The sequence below is a fragment of the Lutra lutra genome, chromosome 2 (genome assembly GCF_902655055.1).
Source record: "Lutra lutra chromosome 2, mLutLut1.2, whole genome shotgun sequence".
Classification (NCBI taxonomy): domain Eukaryota; kingdom Metazoa; phylum Chordata; class Mammalia; order Carnivora; family Mustelidae; genus Lutra; species Lutra lutra.
The window spans coordinates 36,127,528-36,148,630 of NC_062279.1; the positions used below are offsets into that span (position 1 = coordinate 36,127,528).

At 40.6% G+C, this 21,103-nt stretch overlaps 1 protein-coding gene and 1 non-coding gene across 14 annotated transcripts in view; one reads left to right on the top strand and one right to left on the bottom strand.

Moving 5' to 3' along the window:
- Positions 1 to 21,103, top strand: part of TACC1 (transforming acidic coiled-coil containing protein 1) — a 118,139-nt gene that overhangs the window by 62,696 nt on the left and 34,340 nt on the right. The gene's annotated exons all lie outside the window — the stretch shown is intronic.
- TRNAE-CUC (transfer RNA glutamic acid (anticodon CUC)) lies at positions 20,587 to 20,663 on the bottom strand. The gene has a single exon. It is a non-coding gene; the product is annotated as a tRNA-Glu (tRNA).

Consider the following 21,103-nt stretch of genomic DNA (forward strand, 5'->3'; position numbering starts at 1 on the left):
GTTGTTACTTTTTTTTGAGAAAGAAAATCTTAATTCATGCTGAAGCTCTCATATGCCCTTGGAACAACTAGTTAAATCTACCCTGTTTGATGTGTTAATTAGATGCCTCAGTATTTCGAAGACATAGGATAGTTCCCCTGAAATAGAAGGAAAGATAAACAGGATCAATCTGCTGATATTTACTGCTGGAGGCCTGGGGGGAATGTGAAGTAGTTTGTTGACACACTTTGGTAGTCTAGATCAGGAATCAGGCTGTGGCTCATAGACCAAATGTGGCCTGCTTCCTGCTGTGGCCAATTATTGTTATGCCTGAGAGCTGAGAATTATTTTTACATTTATAAATGGTTGAAAAAAATTGTGCTGTGTGAAAATTATATGAAATTCAAATTTTAGGGCCCATAAATAAAGTGTTATGGGGATGCAGCCACACTTGCTCATTTAGGTGTTGTCTCATATGGCTGTTTTTACACTAAATTAGCAAGGTGTTTCTGTTTGTCTTTAGGTAGGCTCCACAACCGCTGTGGGGCTCAAACTCACAACCCTGAGATTCAGTCATATGCTCTATCTATTGAGCCAGCCAGGAGCCCCTGAAATAGCAAGGCTGAGTACTTGGAACAGAGAATGGCCTGCAGAAGCCTAAAATATTAACTGTTTGGCTCATGACAAAAATGTTTGCTGACCTAGATCCACACTTAAGACAATTTTGATAAAAATCTAAAGCCTAAGTAATTTGGGATAACTTTATAAAGAAAGCAGCAAGGCAGCTGCCTGGGTGGCTCAGTCGTTAAGCTTCTACCTTAGGTCATGATCTCAGAGTCCTGGGATCTAGCCCCACCAGGTTCTCTGCTCATGGCAAATCCTGCTTCTTCCTGTCCCACTCCCCTGCTTATGTTCCCTCTCTGGTGCTATCTCTGTCAAATAAATAAATAAAATCTTAAATAAAAGGAAAGCAGCAAGGCTATCCATGATTAATTAATGATGAAGCATGGTGCCAGGTGCCATTAGTGTGGGCCTGTATGGTCAGGTAAGGCTTTAGGGTAAGACTGGTTTAGGCTGGCTGGCTATTAGCCTCCCTTGCAAAACACAGATGTCATTGGTCTGTCAGTGTACCTGATTTTCAATTAACTAAAAGATCCAAGGAGTTATGAATAAAGGAAATTAGGAAAGAATGAAGAGAGTTTGGGAATCATTTAGTATAAGTACAAATATATAGATCTTAAATTTTTACCCTTTAAATGTTTCTTTTTTTTTTTTTTTAAAGATTTTATTTATTTATTTGTCAGAGAGAGAGAGAGGGAGAGAGAGCGAGCACAGGCAGACAGAATGGCAGGCAGAGGCAGAGGGAGAAGCAGGCTCCCCGACGAGCAAGGAGCCCAATGTGGGACTCGATCCCAGGACGCTGGGATCATGACCTGAGCCGAAGGCAGCTGCTCAACCAACTGAGCCACCCAGGCGTCCCACCCTTTAAGTGTTTCTTAATTGTTTTAATTTAATGGTTTTAATTTCATTTAATGGTTTTAATTGGGTGTTTCAGAATTTATTTGATGGGTGATGTGGTATATTTTTAGTATATATTGTAAGGTTGAAATGGTATATTTATTGGATTGTTTCAGACTATGCATATATTAAGACCTAGAATGCAAATCTTGTTAAAATGTGAGCCTTAGGTTTTTGATTCTAAGGCTTTGGGTTACATGTATAAGAAAATAGTATGCAGACATTTTTCATTAAGTACTTATTGAAGTGTTCCAGTCGAATCCATGAGTATCGCTCTCCTAAGAATTTAGTTTAACATCCTCTCCCTGTCCCTACCACAGGGATGGCTTTAGTAGAATTTCCTAGAAATAATGGGACTAATAAGGACCCTTAATCTTACCTAGTCTAATAGTTCAACCCCATGGCTCCTTCAACAATACCTGAAACCATCCCAATCTTTTTATTTTTTATTTTTTGATGTAATTGGCTCTTTCACAGTTGAATTTAAATTTTTGTATTATAGCCCTGTGAGATGTTTAAAGCTTGAAAACTTCAGCGGCATGGTACAATTCTGTTTTTCCCCCCAGATACGTTTTTAGGGATCAGGGCCATGTTTCTTTGTTGCTTTATTTATATCAGTGTAATGAGCCATGTAGAGCTTCTGTATGGTGTTCTGCCCAAAGAGAAAGTTTTCTTGGGGAAAATAAAAAACTTAGGGGTGGGGAAAAGTCTGCCTGCTGAAAGTAAACATTTTAATAACTACAAAGTATTTTTCTTTCAAAACGAACAGTGAATTCAAGATCTTCTTGAGAAATGTTGTAAGGATTAAACTGATTTCAGACTTGTACTCCCCGGTTTGGGGCTTACCAGAGCATTAAACAAAGCGAGCTAGCTTAGTTTGACAATTTGTGGTGGTTGAAGGCATCGGGTGTATGTGTCCGGCTGGGGACAACCCTTCCAAAATGGTGTTGCTGCCATTAGATGTTCCACTTAAAAAGAAATGGATGTGGTCTAAAGCCAATTAAACATTTAGGTGAAAGAGTACTTGTAGTGTCTTTTTCAAGTGGGGAGTAACACCCTTCATAGGAAGTCCTGGCAGCATAAACCAGTTCATTGAAATCTCCTAACCTCAGGTCAGTGATGGGAAGATCCTGGTTTATCACCCCAGAACAAAACAGCCATTTTGGTGGGGATGTGATAAATGAGGGTTGCCGAACTGCTTGAAAACTGTTAGCATTGGGTCTAGGAAGGGATTGTTGCTTGTAAGTTTTGATCTCACCCTCACCTTTGCTTGTATGTGAACCTAATTTTATGAGTTTCCACAAACATGATCAGATCTCCAGGGGTTAGATTGTTAATGGCCAAGTGGGTATTTCATTATTTCACAAATGAAAAAATGTAACCGGGCAGTTCTGTTTGGCAGATAAACATATTTTCCTAGCCAGTCCAGGTACGCTCTTTCCCATGTCATTGCCAGAAATATAACAGTATATTGTTGATCTCCAGCTTTCCCACCATAAGACTCTCCCCTAGCAGACCACCTGGCTTTCTGCGTCAGCTGATGTTGAGTGGATTGGAAGCAAGTAGGCTTTTTTTTTTTTTTTTTCTTTTCAGCATCTTACTTGATATTTAGAACATTGATGCTATGAGATAGGATGCATGTGATCTCCATTCCAAAGATTGGGAAATCAAGGCTAGCGTCTTTACTGCTCATAGTAGAGTGGGGTCTTAAATTCAACTTTTAAGATTGCACTTCGAGAGCTTTATGGGACATATTATATAGCTTATCTCCCCAGGGCATCCGTGATTCTCTCTCTTCACTGATTAAAGAGAAAACTTACCAGAGGAAATAAAGGTTCTTAAAATGTTGCCAGGACAAGAGTGTATGATGGGGAGAGAACATCCTTCAAAAGTACCCTGTTAAGTGAAAGTAACTTAAAAAAAAAAAGGTCAATTGGGGATATATATTCCACATTTATTAATTTGGCATGTATAATACGTGAAATAAAAAAATGTACTTCAGGAATTTTGAATATCAGGAGTTAGTAGCAAAATTTAGACACAGAGCCAGCAACACAGGAAAGAAAAAAAACGTTACTGGGTAAGCAGCTCTGTTGAAAACATTTTGCACCCTTAATGCTTCGCTTCAGCTCATCAGTGAGAAATTAAGAGGAAGGGGACATATTCACTAGTAGCTTTTGGTTTCTCTCTCCACCTGTGAGTTGTGTGTGGGTAAGAAGAGGTACGTGCAGAGATGTTTGCAGTCTCCTGGGACTCTGCACCTATTTTGGGATAGAAAGAAGAGTTTCTAAGAGGCCTGTATTAGTTATCTATTGCTGCATAACAAATTACTCCAAAACTTATTAGCAGCTTAGAACAATAAATATTATTTCACGTAGTTTTTATACGCCTGAAATCTGGGGAGCAGCTTAGCTGGGCGGTCTGGCTTAGAGTTACTTGTGAGAAGGCACAGTGTTGACTGGGACTGTAGTCATCTAAGAGCTTGACTGGGGCTGGAAGAACTTATCCTCAGGTAGCTCACTCCTGCCTGGCAAGTTCTTTATCATGTGCACGGACCTCTCTGTCTATGAGGTTGCTTGAGTATTCTGGCATGGCAGCTGACTAGCCACAGAGTGAGTGATCCAAGAGCAAGGGAATTGTAATGTCTTTTATGACTTAGCCTCAGAAGTCACAGTTATTTCCACGATATCTTTTTGGTTCCACGGGTCAGTCCAACGGCATGATTGCCAGGAGATGGGATTCATCTCACCTGGTAAATGGCACCCTCACTGTGGGCCATCTTGGAGGCTGACTAGCATAAAACTGTTTTCTATTTCTTAAAAAAAACTTATACCAAAGGGTATGATTTCAAAGACTTCAAACTTTTTTATTATTCTCTTCCCCTGGGGCCTCTTGGCTACTTTACCCACCCCTTCCTTTTGCCCCTTTTCTTAGACTGCAGGAGCAGAAGAGACAAGAGAAATAACATGGTCTTCAACCAGGGTCCCTGACCTGTTGTGGAGGCATCTGATGTGCCTGGTGAATCGGCTGCTGTTGCTCTGTCTGGAGGCTCATTTCTCTTTTCCTTTATCCTGCATCAGCTCCCAGCTCCTGTGTGGGTGGTTGCTACTTTGTGAGAGAGGCAGTTGGTATTTTGAATTCTCCAGTAATTATTTCTGAAGAGATGTACATTCTGGTTGTTTGGCAGCAATGGGGTGAAGTTACACAATTTCACATCTCTCAGAGGAGTCCCATCTGTTAGCACGTGCTCTTTCTCTCTGCTCCTCCTGCTGCAGGGGTTGAGGATGGAGGAAAAGTCCTACAGGGAGGGCCTTCCACAGTTTCTGTCTGTGGTGGGTGATTTCTAATGTATTTGAAATGTAACCTTGAACAAATCCAGATGGCTCTGAAACTCCAAGGCATCTCAGGAGCGAGAAGAGAAGACATATTCATTGTTGGATGGGTTTCTGGGAAGGAGGTTTGGCTGCCTGGTGGTCAGACACTCATGTTTGGTGGGCCCCTCCCTCTTACAAAATTGTGATCTTGGCCTTCAGAGTAGAGTTTGGATCTCTTTAAGTAAAACAGCATAACAAGCTGGTTTGGACATTTGAAATGTTTTCTTTATCCTTAGTATAAGCTTTTTCAGCTTATTAAGTGGCTTTCCAGATTATTCTTTAACTATGGAGTCATATTTTGCAGTAAGCCTCGTCAGGAGTTAGAAGCTTATCTCAGGAGAAATGGCATCTGGCGCCTTGTCTCTTGCAAAAAACTACTAAACTTGCCCCTGCACCCTTCTGCAGCTCCTGAGAGTGTTTTACTTGGTAATTTTAATTTTTTAATTTTTTTTTTCCTGGAGGGGGGGGAGGAGGAAGTTTGGACAGTTTATTTGTTGCCGTCTGGGTTTGGTCAGGGGTGGGTGTGGGTATGGAGAGGGTGTTGGGTGTTGATGTTTTTTTGCTTTAAGTAGTGACATCTTAAAATTATGGCATAGCTAAGAGGATGTTCCGCATTTTCCTGCCTTGACTCACTCACTTGGAATCCCCTCCTTATTCTCATGCTTCTGGGTGACCTGGGGGCCCAGTGGTTGTCAGGGGAATGTGAGTTCTACAGCCTATACCCTGAGGTTCTACCCAGCATTCCTGGAAAAGGCCTGCTTGTACTGTTATCCCTCCTGCAGGCAATATAGGTCTGTCCACTTCTACTCTATTTTAAGGCTTGTGCCCTTGACTAAGTGGCTAAGAATGTACATATATAAAATACATTTCAGCTTTGGGGTAATCAGAGGGACTGACTGGGAATTCAGATGTAAAGCTGGAAAAAAAAAAAAAACCTCGAATTTTGGACACATGCCTAAATGCTAATATGTACCTTATTAACAGTCTCCTCAGGTCAGATCACTTTAGCAGGAAGGGGTTGGCACAAGTGCCAGAATCACACTTATTTCCCTCCTAAAGCTTGGATTCAAACAGGGGAGGTGGGGGTGGGAGGGCAAGACCAAGCCATACATTTGAGGGAGGAGAGCTCTTCAAAGGGAAAAGGTCAAATGAAGAACAAATGTTAATCCTTTACAGCTGTTGGTTTAGAGCTGCACAGCTTTACCACTACTTACATGTACTTTTTCTGTATGTAAAAGATAATCAGTTGAGAAGGAAGTCCTTTATGTGTCACACACTGGCCCCGCATGGCGGGGCACCAATGGAATATCCGCTCTGCTTTGGGTGCTCTGGTTTGCTGTGGGGACTAGGGCTTAAGACCTCCACCGAGCGTAGTCTGGAGGAAGCTAGCCGGTTTGTTTCCTAGGCTTCTTGGCCTCCTTGGCTTCTCCAGGAGTTTTAGCAGCAACGAGATAGTTTTAACAGGGGAATGTGTGAGGGAGGTCTTGAAAGAAGTCAAATGTTAAAAATTAGCATTGAAAAAAACAACTTCTCCTCCCCAAACAAGAACAAAGCTTAGAGCTTGCTCATTGTCCTGTCTCTAGGCTGGTTCTTAAATTCTCTGTGTCTGTTGGAGGAGAGAGGAGTGATGTCATTTTTTTCACCTTTTTCTGTAAATAGACTCTATCTAGCACATTATAGGCTTCCTCAAGAGAAATTTAAAATCCTAAATTGATGTGATGGTGAGACCTACACCTCTCTGAAATACATGTCCCTACAAGTGATATATATAAGAGACTATTTAAAGCATTTTCTGAAATGTAAGTCTGTGGTGTAGTAGAACATTTTAGTAGGAATTGGAGGACAGTGCTCCTGCTCTGAGCCTTTGAGCCATATCCCTTTTTTATTTTTTAACAGTTTTATTGAGGTCTAATTCACATGCCATACAATTCACACATTTTAAGGGTCTAGGATTCAATGATGTTTAGTATTTAGTATATTAACAGAGTTGTACAACTGTTGCCTCCCTCCAATTTTTAGGACATTTCATCACCCCCAAAGAAACTCTGAACCCATTGACATTCCTTTGCCATTCCACCCTCTAGTCCTAGGAATCTGGTAATCTAATTTGTGTCTCAGTAGAGTTGCTTATTCTGGACATTTTATATAACTAGAACTATACAGTCTGTAGTCTTTTGTGACTGCCTCTGTTCGTGTCCATGTTGTAGCATGTATCAGTACTTCATTCGTTTTTATTGTCAGTTAGTACTCCTACATGGATATGCCATATTTTGTTCAGTTGATGGATGTTAGGGTTATTTCCACTTTGGGGCTATTATGATTCATGCTGCTACGGACACTTCCTGTTCAGGTTTATGTGTGGACATGTGTTTTCATTTCTCTTGGGTATGTATCTAGTGGAATTGCTGGGTCATATGTTAACTCTATTTCTAACACTTTGAGGAACTGTCAAACTTTATCCCAAAGTGGCTGCACCATTTTACATTCCTACCAAGAGTGTATGAGGGTTTCAGTTTCTCCACATCCTTAGCAACACTTGTTATCTCTCTGTTTGATTTTAGCCATCTTAGTAGATATGATAAGTGACATCTCCTGGTTTTGATTTGCATTTCTCCAATATCTAACAGTGTTGAGCATCTTTTCTGTACTCATTGGCTGTTTGTGCATCTTTTTTGGCAAAATGTTTATATAGATTCTTTGCCTACTTTTTAACTGGGTTATTTATCTTTTTATACTGAGTTGTAAGAGTACTTTAGAGTCCCCTATTAGATATGTGATTGTAAATATTTCCTCCCATTCTGGGGGTTGTCTTTTCACTTTTTTGGGGGGTGGAGGGCAGAAGGAGAGGAAGAGAGAAAACTTTTTTTTAAGATTTTATTTATTTATTTGACAGAGAGAAATCACAAGTAGGCAGAGAGGCAGGCAGAGAGAGAGGAGGAAGCAGGCTCCCTGCTGAGCAGAAAGCCGGATGTGGGGCTCGAACCCAGGACCTGGGATCATGACCTGAGCCGAAGGCAGTGGCTTAACCCACTGAGTCACCCAGGCGCCCCAAGAGAGAAAAATCTTAAGCAGGCTCCATGCCCAACACTGAGTGATCTCAGGACCCGAGCTGAAATAAGAGTTGGGCACTTAACTGACTGAGCCACCCATGAGCCCCTCTTTTCACTTTTTTTTTTTTTAAGATTTTATATATTTTATTTGACACAGAGAGAGAGATTACAAGTAGGCAGAGCAGCAGACAGAGAAAGAGCGGGAAGCAGGCTCCCTGCTGAGCAGAGAGCCCAACATGGGGCTCATCCCAGGACCCTGAGACCATGACCTGAGCCGAGGGCAGAGGCTTAACCCACTAAGCCACCCTGGTGCCCCTCTTTTCACTTTTTTGATGGCATCATTTGATGTGTAAAAGTTTTTAATTTTGATGAAGTTGGGTTTCCTACTTTTTCTTTTGTCCCTTGACAAAATGTCCAAGAACGCTTTGCCTTTTAACCCACAGTCACAAAGATTTATTCCTTTATTTTCTTCTAAGAGTTTATAGTTTGAGCTCTTACATTTAGGTCTGTGATTGATTCTGAGTTAATTTTTATATATACTGTGAGGAGATGGTGCAGCTACTTTCTTTTGCATGTAGATGTCCAGCCGGTTGTCCCAGCATCATTTGTTAAAGACTGTTTGAATTAATTTTGTGCCCTTGTACAAACCTTGTCAGAAGTCAATTGATCATAGATGTAAGGCTTGGACTCTGAACTTTTAATTGTTTTATTGATCTATATACCTTTCCTTATGTTTATCTTATACTGTCTTGATTATGGTAGCTTTGTAGTAATTTTTGAAATCAGGAAATAAGAGTCCTCCAATTTTGTTTTTTTGATTATTTTAGTTATTCTCGGTTCTTCACATGTTGAATTTTAGGATCATCTTATTAATTTTTGCAAAGAAGCGAGTTGGGGTTTTCATACAGATTGTATTCAATCTATAGATAAATTTGGGGAATACTGTCATGTTAACAGTATCAAATTTTCCAATCCATGAATATAGGATGTCTTTCTATTATTAATATTTTTAGTTTCTTCAAATGATGTTTTATAGTTTTTAGAGTACAAGTCTTGCCCTTCTTCTTGCCCCACTTATTTTTAAGTGTTTTATTCTTTGTGGTACTATGATAAATAGAATTGTTTTTTTAATTTCTTTTTTGGATTTTTTTATTGCATGTGTGTAAAAATACAATTTATTTTTGCACATTGATCTTGTATTTTGCAAATTTGTTTCAATTCATTTATTAGTTATAAGCGTTGCACATTTCATTTGCAAACAGAGGCAGTTTTTACTTTTTCCTTTCCAACCTAGATGCTTTTAATTTCTTTTCCTTACCTAACTGACCTGGCTAGGACTTCTTGTACAATTTTTTTTTTTTTTAAAGATTTTATTTATTTGACACAGAGAGAGAGATCCCAAGTAGGCAGAGAGGCAGGCAGAGAGAGAGAGGCAGAAGCAGGCTCCCTGCTGAGCAGAGAGCCCGATGCGGGGCCCGATCCCAGGACCCTGAGATCATGACCCGGGCCGAAGGCAGAGGCTTAACCCACTGAGCCACCCAGGTGCCCCTTTCTCGTACAATTTTGAATAGAAATAGCAAAAGCTGATATTCTTGTCTTGTTCTTGATCTTAAGGGGAAAGCATCAATCTTTTTACCATTAAGTAAGACATTAGCTGTAGATTTTCATGACTGTTCTTTATCAAGTTGAGGAAGTTCCCTTCTGTGCATAGTTTGTTTGGTGTTTTTGGTCATGAAAGGATGTTGGGTTCTGTCAAATTCTTTTTCTGTATATATTGAGATGATCATGTGTGTTTTGTCTTCCATTCTGTTGCTATATTACCCTAGATGATTTTCAGATGTTAAACCAACCTTGCATTCCTTGGATAAATCCCACTGTTTATGATGCATAATCTTTCTTATGTGTTGGTGGATTCAGTTTGATAGTATTTTGTTGAGGATTTTTGCTTCTGTTTTCAATAGGAGATACTGGTCTGTAGTTTCTTTCTCTCGTGATAGCTTTGGATTTGGTTTTCAGGGTAATACTGGCCTGATAAAATGAATTAGGAAGTCTTTTCCCCTCATATTTTTCACAAGAGTTTGTGAGGAATTGATATTAATTCTTATTTTTTTTAAGATTTTATTTATTTGAGAGAGAGAGAGAGCATGAGCTGGGAGAGGGGCAGAGGGAGAAGCAGATTCCCTGCTGAGCAAGGATCCCGATGCAGGACTCAATCCCAGGACCCTGAGATCATGAACTGAGCCAAAGGCAGACGCTTAACCAACTGAGCCAACCAAGCACCCGATATTAATTCTTTAAATAATTGGTAGAATTCACCAATCTGATCCGTGTGTGTGTGTGTGTGTGTGTGTGTGTGTATGTGTGTGTGTGGTGGGGGAGTTTTTAATTTACCAATTCAGTCTCTATCTGTGTTTTAGATCTATTCAGATTTTCCATTTCCTCTTAAGTCAGATTCAGTAATTAGTGTCTTTCTAGGAATTTATCTACTTAGATTATCTAAGTTATCTAACTTGTTAACCTACAGTGTCTCATTTTTAAGTGGAATTAATAAGCCCTGCTGTGCCTTTTTCACAGGGTTGATTTGAGGATCCATTTGGGTAATGTTTTGAGGATCAGATAAGTGAAGTTTTTTTTTTTTTTGTTTTGTTTTTTTTTGTTCTAAACTCTTAGTTCTAGGAAGCACTACTACTGTCTGCAATTTAGTGTTTATACTGTGCTCCTCTTCTGTCAATTGCATTTCAGGGGATTGATTGTTGCCCTTGTTACCAAAGGAATATGAACTAAGTTTGGGTTTGAGGGGGAATTGAAGTGATTTGGGGACCTATTTCTGTCTGTTCCCTGGGGAGTGGTAGAACAAATACATGAGTGCCACATTAGGAAATCAGTTGTGGGCTCTGACCCATTCTGCTCTGAGCCAGCACTGGCTATTCTGAGCCAGTAAACAGCTGTTTACTTTCCTCTCTGAGGAAATGCTAAGCTTGGTCCAGTCGCTGATTTCCTAAGCACTCCTGTAATCCATACCTTAGATGCCCTGTATTTGTTCATCCCACCTCCTCCCAGCTTGCGTCTAAGTCAGTAATGAAGGTTCTTTTAGGGGTGCCTGTCGATTAAGTGTTCACCTCTTGATTTTGGCTCAGGTCATGATCTCAGGGTTGTGGATTGGGCCCCATGTCTGGCTAGTGTGCTGGACATGGAACCTGCTTAAGATCCTCCCTCTCTCTCTCCTTCTGCTCCCTCCCTCCCCCGCCCCAAAAAGGGTTATCTTAAAACACAACTTAGTCAGCTTTTAAAAATAAATAATTATTTCATATAATGCTGTAGAAAGTTCTCTTCTTTTGCTGAGTATGAAGGCAAATTCAAAGAAAGAATCACTCCTTTAGAAAGGGAAGAGAAGTTGGTGATATGAGAAACTGACTCGCTTAAGTTAGAAGTCCAGCAGCGCTGGTGTTTTCTATATAAAACATGTGATGTGGCGACCATATGAGAAGGTGGTAGTTTTTCCCCTCGCTGTTCAGCACGTGATTGTTCTCTGAAGGGGCTTTGAGTGTGGCTCTTGTTTCCTTAACTGGATTATCAGCACCATGCACTTATTTTGTGGTCTCTTTATGCCTAGTACAGTGTATGCTGCAGGTCATGAGGGCCTGTTCATGGTTGGTTAGATGATTATCTTAGAAAATCTTTTGTGATTTGATTTTAGGGCTTCAAGTCCCGATGAAGCGTATGGTTTAAATTAATTAGGGAGTGGTGACATTGAACATCTGGTTTGGATCTTTAGAATATCTTAGTACTGCAGCTTATAGTCAGTTGCTGTTGTACATTTATAAAACTTCACTGTCATTGCTGGGCCTTCCAAGTTTGTGTTATTTTCTGCATATCTTTTATGTGGCCCTGAATACCAAAGACCCACATTTTGGGCTCGAATATAGAAATTCAGGCCAGGATCTTGGTAACCAGAGGTTCTACTCTATAGTTGTATATATTGAGGTTTCCCAATTATAAGATATATTACAACATGGGAGGGATTATCTCTACCAGTGAGGATAGAACTAGAGCAGTAGGTGGGAATAGTTTCTTGTATTTGAGATGTGTATCCCAACATGGCCATAGGAATTCTTCATCTCACATCTGAGCACTCAGATGCATAGTACTCGTACTTTATTCCTAGAGACTGTTCCTCTGCTTCCTGACTCTCAGATGCCCACCCTCAGTGGATCTGACAGTGTAATTAATATATTTGTGTCGCACCATAGCATTTGATCCCCCATCCTGGACCCTTTCTTCCTTGGCTTGCGATCCCACTTGGAGTTTCCCGTGAATGAAGAGAAATTAGACAATGGAGATAGCTCTGGAATTAATTGGGGGACTATCTACATGATTGAGCCATGGCCTGCCTGTGCTCCAAACTAGAATCCAGCTGCCATCCCCTCTCTCCCTCCACCTTGTGCAACCTTGTGCGTGAGTGTGTGTGTGTGTGTGTGTGTGTTAACCGTTCTGAGCCATGATTTCTTCACCTGTGAGATGGGATTAAAAAAATAGGTCACAGGATTGTTGTGAGAATTAAATAAAGTAATACATCTAGAGAGTCAAGCAGTTACAACAATACTGTAGTTAAGAAAAACTTTTCAGGACACTTCAAAAATAGCCTTTTACAATGAATTCCACCCTTCTGTCTTTGGAGGAGAAGGAGAGGGGAGCTAGTTGGGGTTGGAAATAGGAATCCTTTGGGGAAATGGAGACAAAAGAGAAATGGGTAAAAGGGGATTAAGTTTGGGTAAGAAGAAATTTTTGTGCTTAAAAAAGGATTCTAAGCTTCAAAATATAAGTTTTATGTCTTTATATGTTTAAATTGAATAACCATTTAACTGTTTCTTTAAACACTGTCCTTCAAAAAAACCTCCTTCCCCTTTCTTTTTCCATATAAATGTGTTAGCACATACAGATCTACTTTTTGACTTAACACCCAATGGTATTTTGGTATAATGTTGCATATTTAGTGATCTTTCAGTCCTTTGTGATACCTTATAATTGCCCAAAATCAATGTGTAGGAACCAACCCTTCAGTGAATATTTTCTTCCTTGTACATATGTATATATGGCCCTCTTTGTGAGCATAATTAAAATAAATTCCTAGCAGTGGCATTGACGAATTAAAGAATCTATTCACTTTGGATTCTGATAGGTATTGCTAAATACTCTGAAAGATCCCACAATAGACCTACCCACGAAATGTATGAGAGTGCCTATTGGCCCACTTATCTAGCAGCTGTTACTGGGAATTATCAGTATTTTAATTTTTACAAATTGGATGGCTTGAAAAATGGTATCCTGCTTATTAATTGTGTGAAAGTGAGCATATTTTTCAAAAAAGTTTTGGCCATTTTTTAAAAAATTGCTTGCTTGTAGCCGTCATCATATAGAACTTACTCCTAATCTCAGTGGTTCAGTGGAAAGCACCAGGGATGGTGGATTTTTGTTGTTGTTTTTGTTTTGTTTTGTTTTGGTTTTTTAGTGGGGAATGGGGAGGAGGATTTATGGTCTGGATTTTGCTCACCAAAACTGCTTGCTGCTTCCCATTCGGAGATTCCTTAAGACAGGAGATTCTGTCTGTGTGTCCTCTTTAATCCTCCTTTTAATTGTGTAAGTTTTTGTTTGTAAAATGCTCAGTCACCATGCCTGACACTGTAGTCAGTGCTGCTTCCTCCTTTTTCTTCCCTTTCATTGTTTCTTGCAGGACACCAGGCCTTGTGGGTGGCCGCTTCTCTGCTGTCTACCGGGGCTTTGTAACACCTGACCTCCAAATGCCGCCAGCCGAGGCCAGGGTCACTGGGCAGGCTAGTGGTGTGCATCCCCCTTCAAATCAATTTTCTCTTAGTATTCAGCAGTTATTAGAGAAGAGCTCCATGTAAGTCTGCAGACTTAGGCCAAATTTTGCGTGTCTCTTGACTTGATGCTGCACTCTGCACAATAAAACCTGGACCACCGTCCAGAGAAAGAAAATAAAATATTTACTCAAGTTTGTTCCTGGGGTTTGATTCTCTTTCCCAGGATAATCTGCCCAGTCTCCCTTCCTGCCACACCTGGGTACTGGTGAGACCATTTCCCCCACCCACTCCCACTTGATGTTTAATGTCCCTTCAGTCCAGGGAAGGGACTTGATGTCCCTTTAAGTCTCATCATCCAGTCTTGATGTCACTGTGAATGAAGTAAGGGGACTGAATTGGGTTTAAGCAAAACCTGTTTGAATTTATGTTTTAGTGAATGTTCCCTCAAAGATTTAGTCCACACTTTAAAGTGCTTAGAACAGCACTTACAACACATCCCTTTTGAACATTCTCAGAGGTGACAAGCTTTATTCTTCGATGTTAAGATTTTTTTCTCTTAGTAGCTGAAGAGTTTTTAAACCTCACTGTAGTGATTGAAGGCGAATTAAAGTTATGACTATAAAGTAATGAGAGAAGCCCTTTTGAGGACCCTAAAAGTGGTTCAGAAATAACAGTCTTCAAGAGCAGTGATTCCTAAATGCCAGGCTGTGAAGAAGGCTTTGGATTTTCTCCCCTGGAGAATGCTCTGACGTCATTTTTCTTTGCATTTCAGGGGCTTTGTGGACCCTCTGAAAATTTATCTACGAACCCTTCCTGACTTTCTATAAAGGTCGTTCATTTTCATGTATTGGTCCTCAGATTTCGTTTTAAGGCCTTAGAGTCAGACCTTCTCTCTTCAACTTGGGTGTGAGAGAGTGAATTTGGAGGTTAGAAAGAGGCCAGTGTATTTGTCTGTGCGACACAGGAGGCCTGTTCACATTTTGGCAGCTTCTTCACGTTACACGTCAGGTGTTTGGGAGCGCAGAGAGGGGACCTTCTGTAGCTAAGGAAGAGGAACTGATGGGCAGATCTAAAAAGAGCTTCCAAACGGTGTTTCACCAAAAAATTAAAATCTGAGGGGGGAAAAGGCAAGCCTATTTGAGAATCATGTCAAACCAGAAGTGTTTAATATACACCGTTTTCCATATGGTTCTGTTCTGTTTCCTCTTAAATGGGATCGTACATCTGAAAGCACCTAGCTGAGTAGGTTCTCCATGTATCTTAGTGGATATGCTTCTCAGCTTCAGAAATACTTCGTCTTAATAGCGTTTCCCCTCTTCTGAGGCTTTCAAGCTTTTTCATAAACTTGTCTTCTAACTCAGTGTATCTTCAACATGTGGAGTGCAAACCACAATGTCTGAGGACTGTTACCTCGTCTTCAAAATTTCGGTATTCTGTGTCTTTTCTTTTGAAAATACTAGAAAATGGAGGGAAAATCTTTTACATGAGAATAGTCTATATCCTGAATAAGGATAAAAATGTCCTTGCTTTAAAGCACCTCTGGGCGATTCACACAGCCTTTTAGATTTAGGTGAGGCTGATAATTGAAAGGAAGGGTTGTGTTAACAGCAACAAATGTGGCAGAAGTGGAAATGTTGGTCTATTTTTGGATTTCCTCTGTTTGCTTTGCATTCATCTACCGATCTAATCTCTAACCGCCTGTGTTCAGGAAACTGCCAGGCAATGCTGTGCTTGTTGGAATCGTCCAGACTCATCAGACTTATTTCAGGGAGAGAGCATTTCAGCACCCTGGAGGAAGATTTTTAAGGAATACAGGGTTTTTGTAAGAATAGAAGGATGAATAGAGGTCAGGCAGTTACCTAACCATGTTTCCGAATGAAAAGCAAGCATGGACAGCTGTGGCTGAAACTCTTAACTGATGGAAGATTGAGAACCGGAGCCTGCTGGGAGAGGCGTTGTACTTCTGTGCTGTGGTACTTGAAGTTTAGGTTCTGTTTTCGGGCATCACTAGGTGTGTAGGCTCAGCTGGTACTGGGATACTTGGCGGATTCGGATTCAGTAAGGTTCAGATCTTACTCAGACATATCTTTTTGAGTTCTGTGGTTTGTTTTCTTGTTTTACATTCTCGCAACTCCCAAAACTGACTTATTAGTAAGTCAGTGAGCAATCCTTTTCCACCTGCTGTGTCCCACCTGGAAGTACTTTCTAGTGGGGACTGAAGATACTGGACCAAGGTGGGGTCCTCAGTGACTGGGTGCATGACTGGGCACGTTAATTTGCCTGGCACCTGCGTAGTGTCGTCTTGGCAGAGTTCCTCCACCTGTCTGCTCAGGCTGAATTCAGATGAGGAGCTTTGCTTTCCTAGCAGTCCTACTGGTTGGTGGCAAGCTTTATCACAGAAGCCCACAAAGCTCCTTAATCCCTAGAGCTGTAGGGATGGGGCTGGGCCAGGCGGCCTTAGAACTTCTGTTTTAACATTGAGATCCTGCTCCTTTGTCATTCCTCCTCCTCTAGCTTTCAGGCTGCCTGCCCTGTCCCCTCACCCTGTGAGGTAGGTATGCTCCCTCTTATTGGCAAAAGCAGCTGGTGGAGATGGGGACAAGGGGGATGGTCTAGAAGGAGTGCACAGATGTGGGGGAAAGTGGGAAGGCCCTGCCCTTTTCTAATAGAGAAGATTAGGGCAGACACCAAAAGCTAGGAGAGAGGTAAGTGAAAGGTGGCTCTTAGAGGTTTCCCCTTGGTCTTTTGGGAGGCGTGGGGCTGATGGTGAGGTTCTAAGAAGTGGGCAGGTATTGGTCACACTACTCTCCTATCTGTAGCCTTGCCCTCCCCTCACGTTCTTCTCAAGCCTGTAGAAAGGACAGAGGACTGAGGGTGTGGAGACCCAGGGATCCCATGAGGGAGACTAATGGTGAATATTTACAAGTCAAAGGCAAGGAGAAGACATTAGGAGAGAAAAGAAACAGATTTTTATTGTGATCAGCTCCCAACATCACACAGGAAAGTAGAACTTCCATATTGCCAGTGCGGAGATGAAACAATTATCAAGATTTTCTCAAACTTGCTTCCAACATTACCTTTTTCCCCCTTTTTCTTTTGTTGCTTAAATATCTTTAAAGTAAATTCCAGGAATCATGTCATACATGTTTCATATGTATCCGTAAAACATTTTTGGACAATTTTATATAAAACTATAATGCCATTATTAATAATACTACTCTTAGTTCACAACGATGGTTAAAACTCAGTTTTTAAAAATTGGGACATAATTGACCTTAATTTCAGGTGTATAAAATAATGATTTAATATTTCTATATTTTGCAAAGTGATCACCACAGTAAGTCCAGTTAACATCTGTCACCATACATAGTTTCAAGTTTATTTTCTTATGATGAGAACTTTTAAGATCTCTCTTAGCAGCTTTCAAATATGCAGTACCGTGCTATTAACTGTAGTCACCATACCATACATTACAACCCCATGACTTACGCATTTTATAAATGGAAGCTTGTATCTTTTGACCCATTTTACTCACCTTCCACCTTTGGCAACCACCAATCTGCTCTCTATATCTATGAGCTTGTTTTTGTCTTGAAGTTTTATTTTAAATTGGATTAATCACTTCTAGATATGCTTTTTTTAAAATAAAAGATACCGGCTATAAAAAATTCAGCTTTGGGATGCCTGGGTGGCTGAATCAGTTAAGCATCTGCTTTCAGCTCAGGTCATGGTCCCAGGGTCCTAGGACTGAGCCCCACATCGGGCTCCCTGCTCAGCAGGAGCCTGCTTCTCCCTCTGCCCTTCCCCACCATGCTCTGTCTCTCCCTCTCTCTCTTCCAAATAAATAAATATCTTAAAAAAAAAAAATAAAAACAAGTAAAAATAAATTAGAAATTCAGATTTAAAATATGCTGAGGCTCAACGATGAAAAAGTGTAAAATGGAAATAACTTGTAATTATGTAGTATTCCATGTGACTTTTATTTTATTTTATTTTTTAATTTTTTTTTTTTTTAAATTCATTTGACAGACAGAGATCACAAGAAGCCAGAGAGGCAGGAAAGCAGGCTCCCTGCTGAGCAGGGAGCCCGAGGCGGGGCTCGATCCCAGGACCCTGGGATCATGACCTGAGCTGAAAGCAGAGGCTTCAACCCACTGAGCCACCCAGGCGCCCCTTATTTTATTTTTTTAAAGATTTTATTTATTTATTTGACAGAGATCACACGTAGGCAGAGAAGCAGGCAGAGAGAGAGGGGGAAGCAGGCATTCTGCTGAGCAGAGAGCCCGATGTGGGGCTCGATCCCAGGACCCTGAGATCATGACCTGAGCCCAAGGCAGAGGCTTTAACCCACTGAGCCACCCAGGTGCCCCTCCATGTGACTTTTAAGGGAATCACATCTACCTCCATGGCTTCAGTTGTGTCAAGTATTGTTTGTATCCCAGATCTCTCTGAGCTTACTGCCTACACAGCATCTCTACTTCAAAGGCCTAAACAGTTCTCAGCGTTTCCAAGCCAAACTCCTGGCCCCACTCTGACAGCTCCCAGACTCTTCTACTAGTACTCTTTGAATGTCAGTGAATGATAATACATCTTGTCTTTCCATAAGTTAAAAACTTAACGAATCATCTTTGATACCTTCATCAGCTTTAGTCCTATGGCCAGCCAAGGACAGAACGTTACCAGTTTTACCCCATTTTCTTTCTCAAATATTCTGTATTTCTCTTCCTATTCATTACCCTCACCAAAGCCCCAGAATTTTGACCCCTTGCAGTTCTTCTCCACGTTGCATTTGCTCTGTGCTCAGTTATGCCACAGTGGGTTACACCTAGATGAGATCATCTCATTATTATTTTATCACTTGGGTAAAAGAAATAGAACTATTTATTACAAGACTAGATTGTGGGAAGTGATATATATTATAGTTGTAAAGATTCAAAACATCAGTTTTTAAAATAATGGGATTCATGAAATCGAAAAATACAAAATAACTAAATTGGAGTCTAAATCAGTGTATTTCACTTGTGTTTGGGTTATATATTATTGAGATTATATTGGGTTATATATTATTGAGATTATATTTGGGTTATATATTACTGAGATTTATACAAGTCAGTAGTGACCAATGAAGTTTTGAAACACTTAGTACCTGAAAATATACTTTAGCTGAACTGTCCTGGAAGCTCCTCCTGAAAGAGGAGCAGAAGGAAATTTGTGTTTCAAAGTTGAGTTATTAAGAGTACCGCACAATTTGTCAAATTTCTTAATTTTGCAGTTGTAAAATTTAGAAAAAGTATGTGAAGTGGTGCCTCATGAGTTTCAATCATTTGATGGAAAAATAAAATACTCCAGTGTTTAAAAGCATCATTTTAAAAACTCTCAGGTGCCTCTGTGGCTATCTCAGTTGAATATTCACTGTTTCAAGACAGATTTCTTGTTTTGTGTGTTCTCAGATTCTCCAGCACCAACTTGGCATCAGTAGTTCAGTGAATCCTGGCACTAACTATCCGTAGTTTGCACAGGCCCCACAGATTACATGCTCATTCCCACAAGACTGTGTGCCTCCGCCTCCCCCAACTTGCAATGCCTGTTGCAAATCAAGTTTCAGTACTTCCAATGAACTGGCTTTAAATTCGGGGTTTCCACAGCATCCTCTTTAGGCTTGGTGATTTGCTTAGAAATGACTCACAGCACTCAGGGTGCGAAGGACAAAGTGAGGTGAAGGTGCAAAGTGTCCATGTCCTCGCTCTCTGGCACCACCTTTCCAGCACTTTGAGGAGGTCATTAACCTGGAAGCCCCCCAGACCCTGTTGTTCAGGGGTTTTTATGTAGGTTTTATTTTGTGGGCATGTTTGATTAAATCATTAGCTGTTGGTGATTAGACTTCACTTCTGGCTTCTCTCCTCCCTTGAGGAGAGGATGGGGTGGGCCTGAAAGTTCCAACCCCATCATCCTGGCTTGGCCTTTCCTGTGACCAGCCCTCATCCTGAAGCTACCTATAGGCGAAAGGAGAAGCGGGAGAGAAAACCCTAAGCAGGCTCCATGCCCAGTGCAAAGCCCTGTGTGGGGCTCCATCTCACAACCTAACGTCACAACTCTGATGTGATACTTAACCAACTGAGCCACCAAGGTGCCCCTTTACTTTCTATTTTTTAAAAAAAATTCTTTTGAAGTATGTTAAAGCAAATCCCAGATACCACATGTTGAAAGCTTCTTAAGAAGTACAGCATTAATAATAGTTAAATGTCTATTTGAAAACAAAACTCATAGTGGACCTTAGTAGAATATCTGAAGCATATGTGAAGAACAGTTTGTGAGCCACTGCCGACCTAATTCTAATCATAAAGGAGTTATGTGAAAATATATCTGAGCGCTTTAAAAAACTCTTCCCGTGTTGTTCAGCTTTTTTTGATCCTGGATTAGGATTGGGGTTAGGAAGTAGGATTAGAGGGTCACCTCAGAGTTCTCCTTAAAATCATGAGATACCATGATCGTACCCGTTTATTCAGTTTTTGCCCCTGCTATTCTGTTGTTACTTCAGGTATCTAAGTCAGAAAAGCACATTCTTAGTTTGTGCTTTAAAGAAATACCCTCATGGACACCTTCCTAATTGCAGCTTTTCTTCTAATAAAACCCAAGTTAAAGAGGATCTTTATTTATATTCACAAGTGCTTTGCGAGAGTACCTGGCCCAGCTTAGTGACAGAGCTTTTAAAGAAAGTAACTTTATTATTGTATGATTTGTGTCTTAGTAAAAAAAGGACTATTTGTTGTTATTTTTAAATAACATCAATGTTTTTAAGTTTTATTAAATCCAGTTGATTTTTCTTTTTTTGAATAAGCTCTATGCCCAGCATGGGGCTTGAACTCACAACCTTGGGATCGAGAGTCCCTTGCATGCTCTATCAACTAAGCCAGCCAGGCACCCCGGGACTATTTGTTTTTTAAGCCATTTCTCTATCTGATTTTTCAAATTAGTTTTGTGTTTTTTTTTTTAAATTTCAAGGATTTCTGTGTGTGTGTGTGATTTTTGTATTGTTTTGTTTTTTTAAGAGTCTCATGCTCTACCGACTGAGCTAGCCGGGCACATTGTTTTGTTTTTTTAAACACACACAACACACACATTTTTATGTATTTATTTGAGAGAGAGATAGCAGGAGAAAAGGAGAGGGAGAAGTAGACTCCCTGCTGAGCAAGGAGCCAGGCATGGGGCTTGATCCCAGGACTCTGGAATCACGACCAGAGCCAAAGGCAGATGCCCAGCTGACTGACCCACCCAGGAGCCCCTGATTCTTTTAGTTTTTTAAGTCTACAAAGAAGTTCCTCTGACCAGGCCATGAGTAGGCCATGGTGGGTTTTTCATT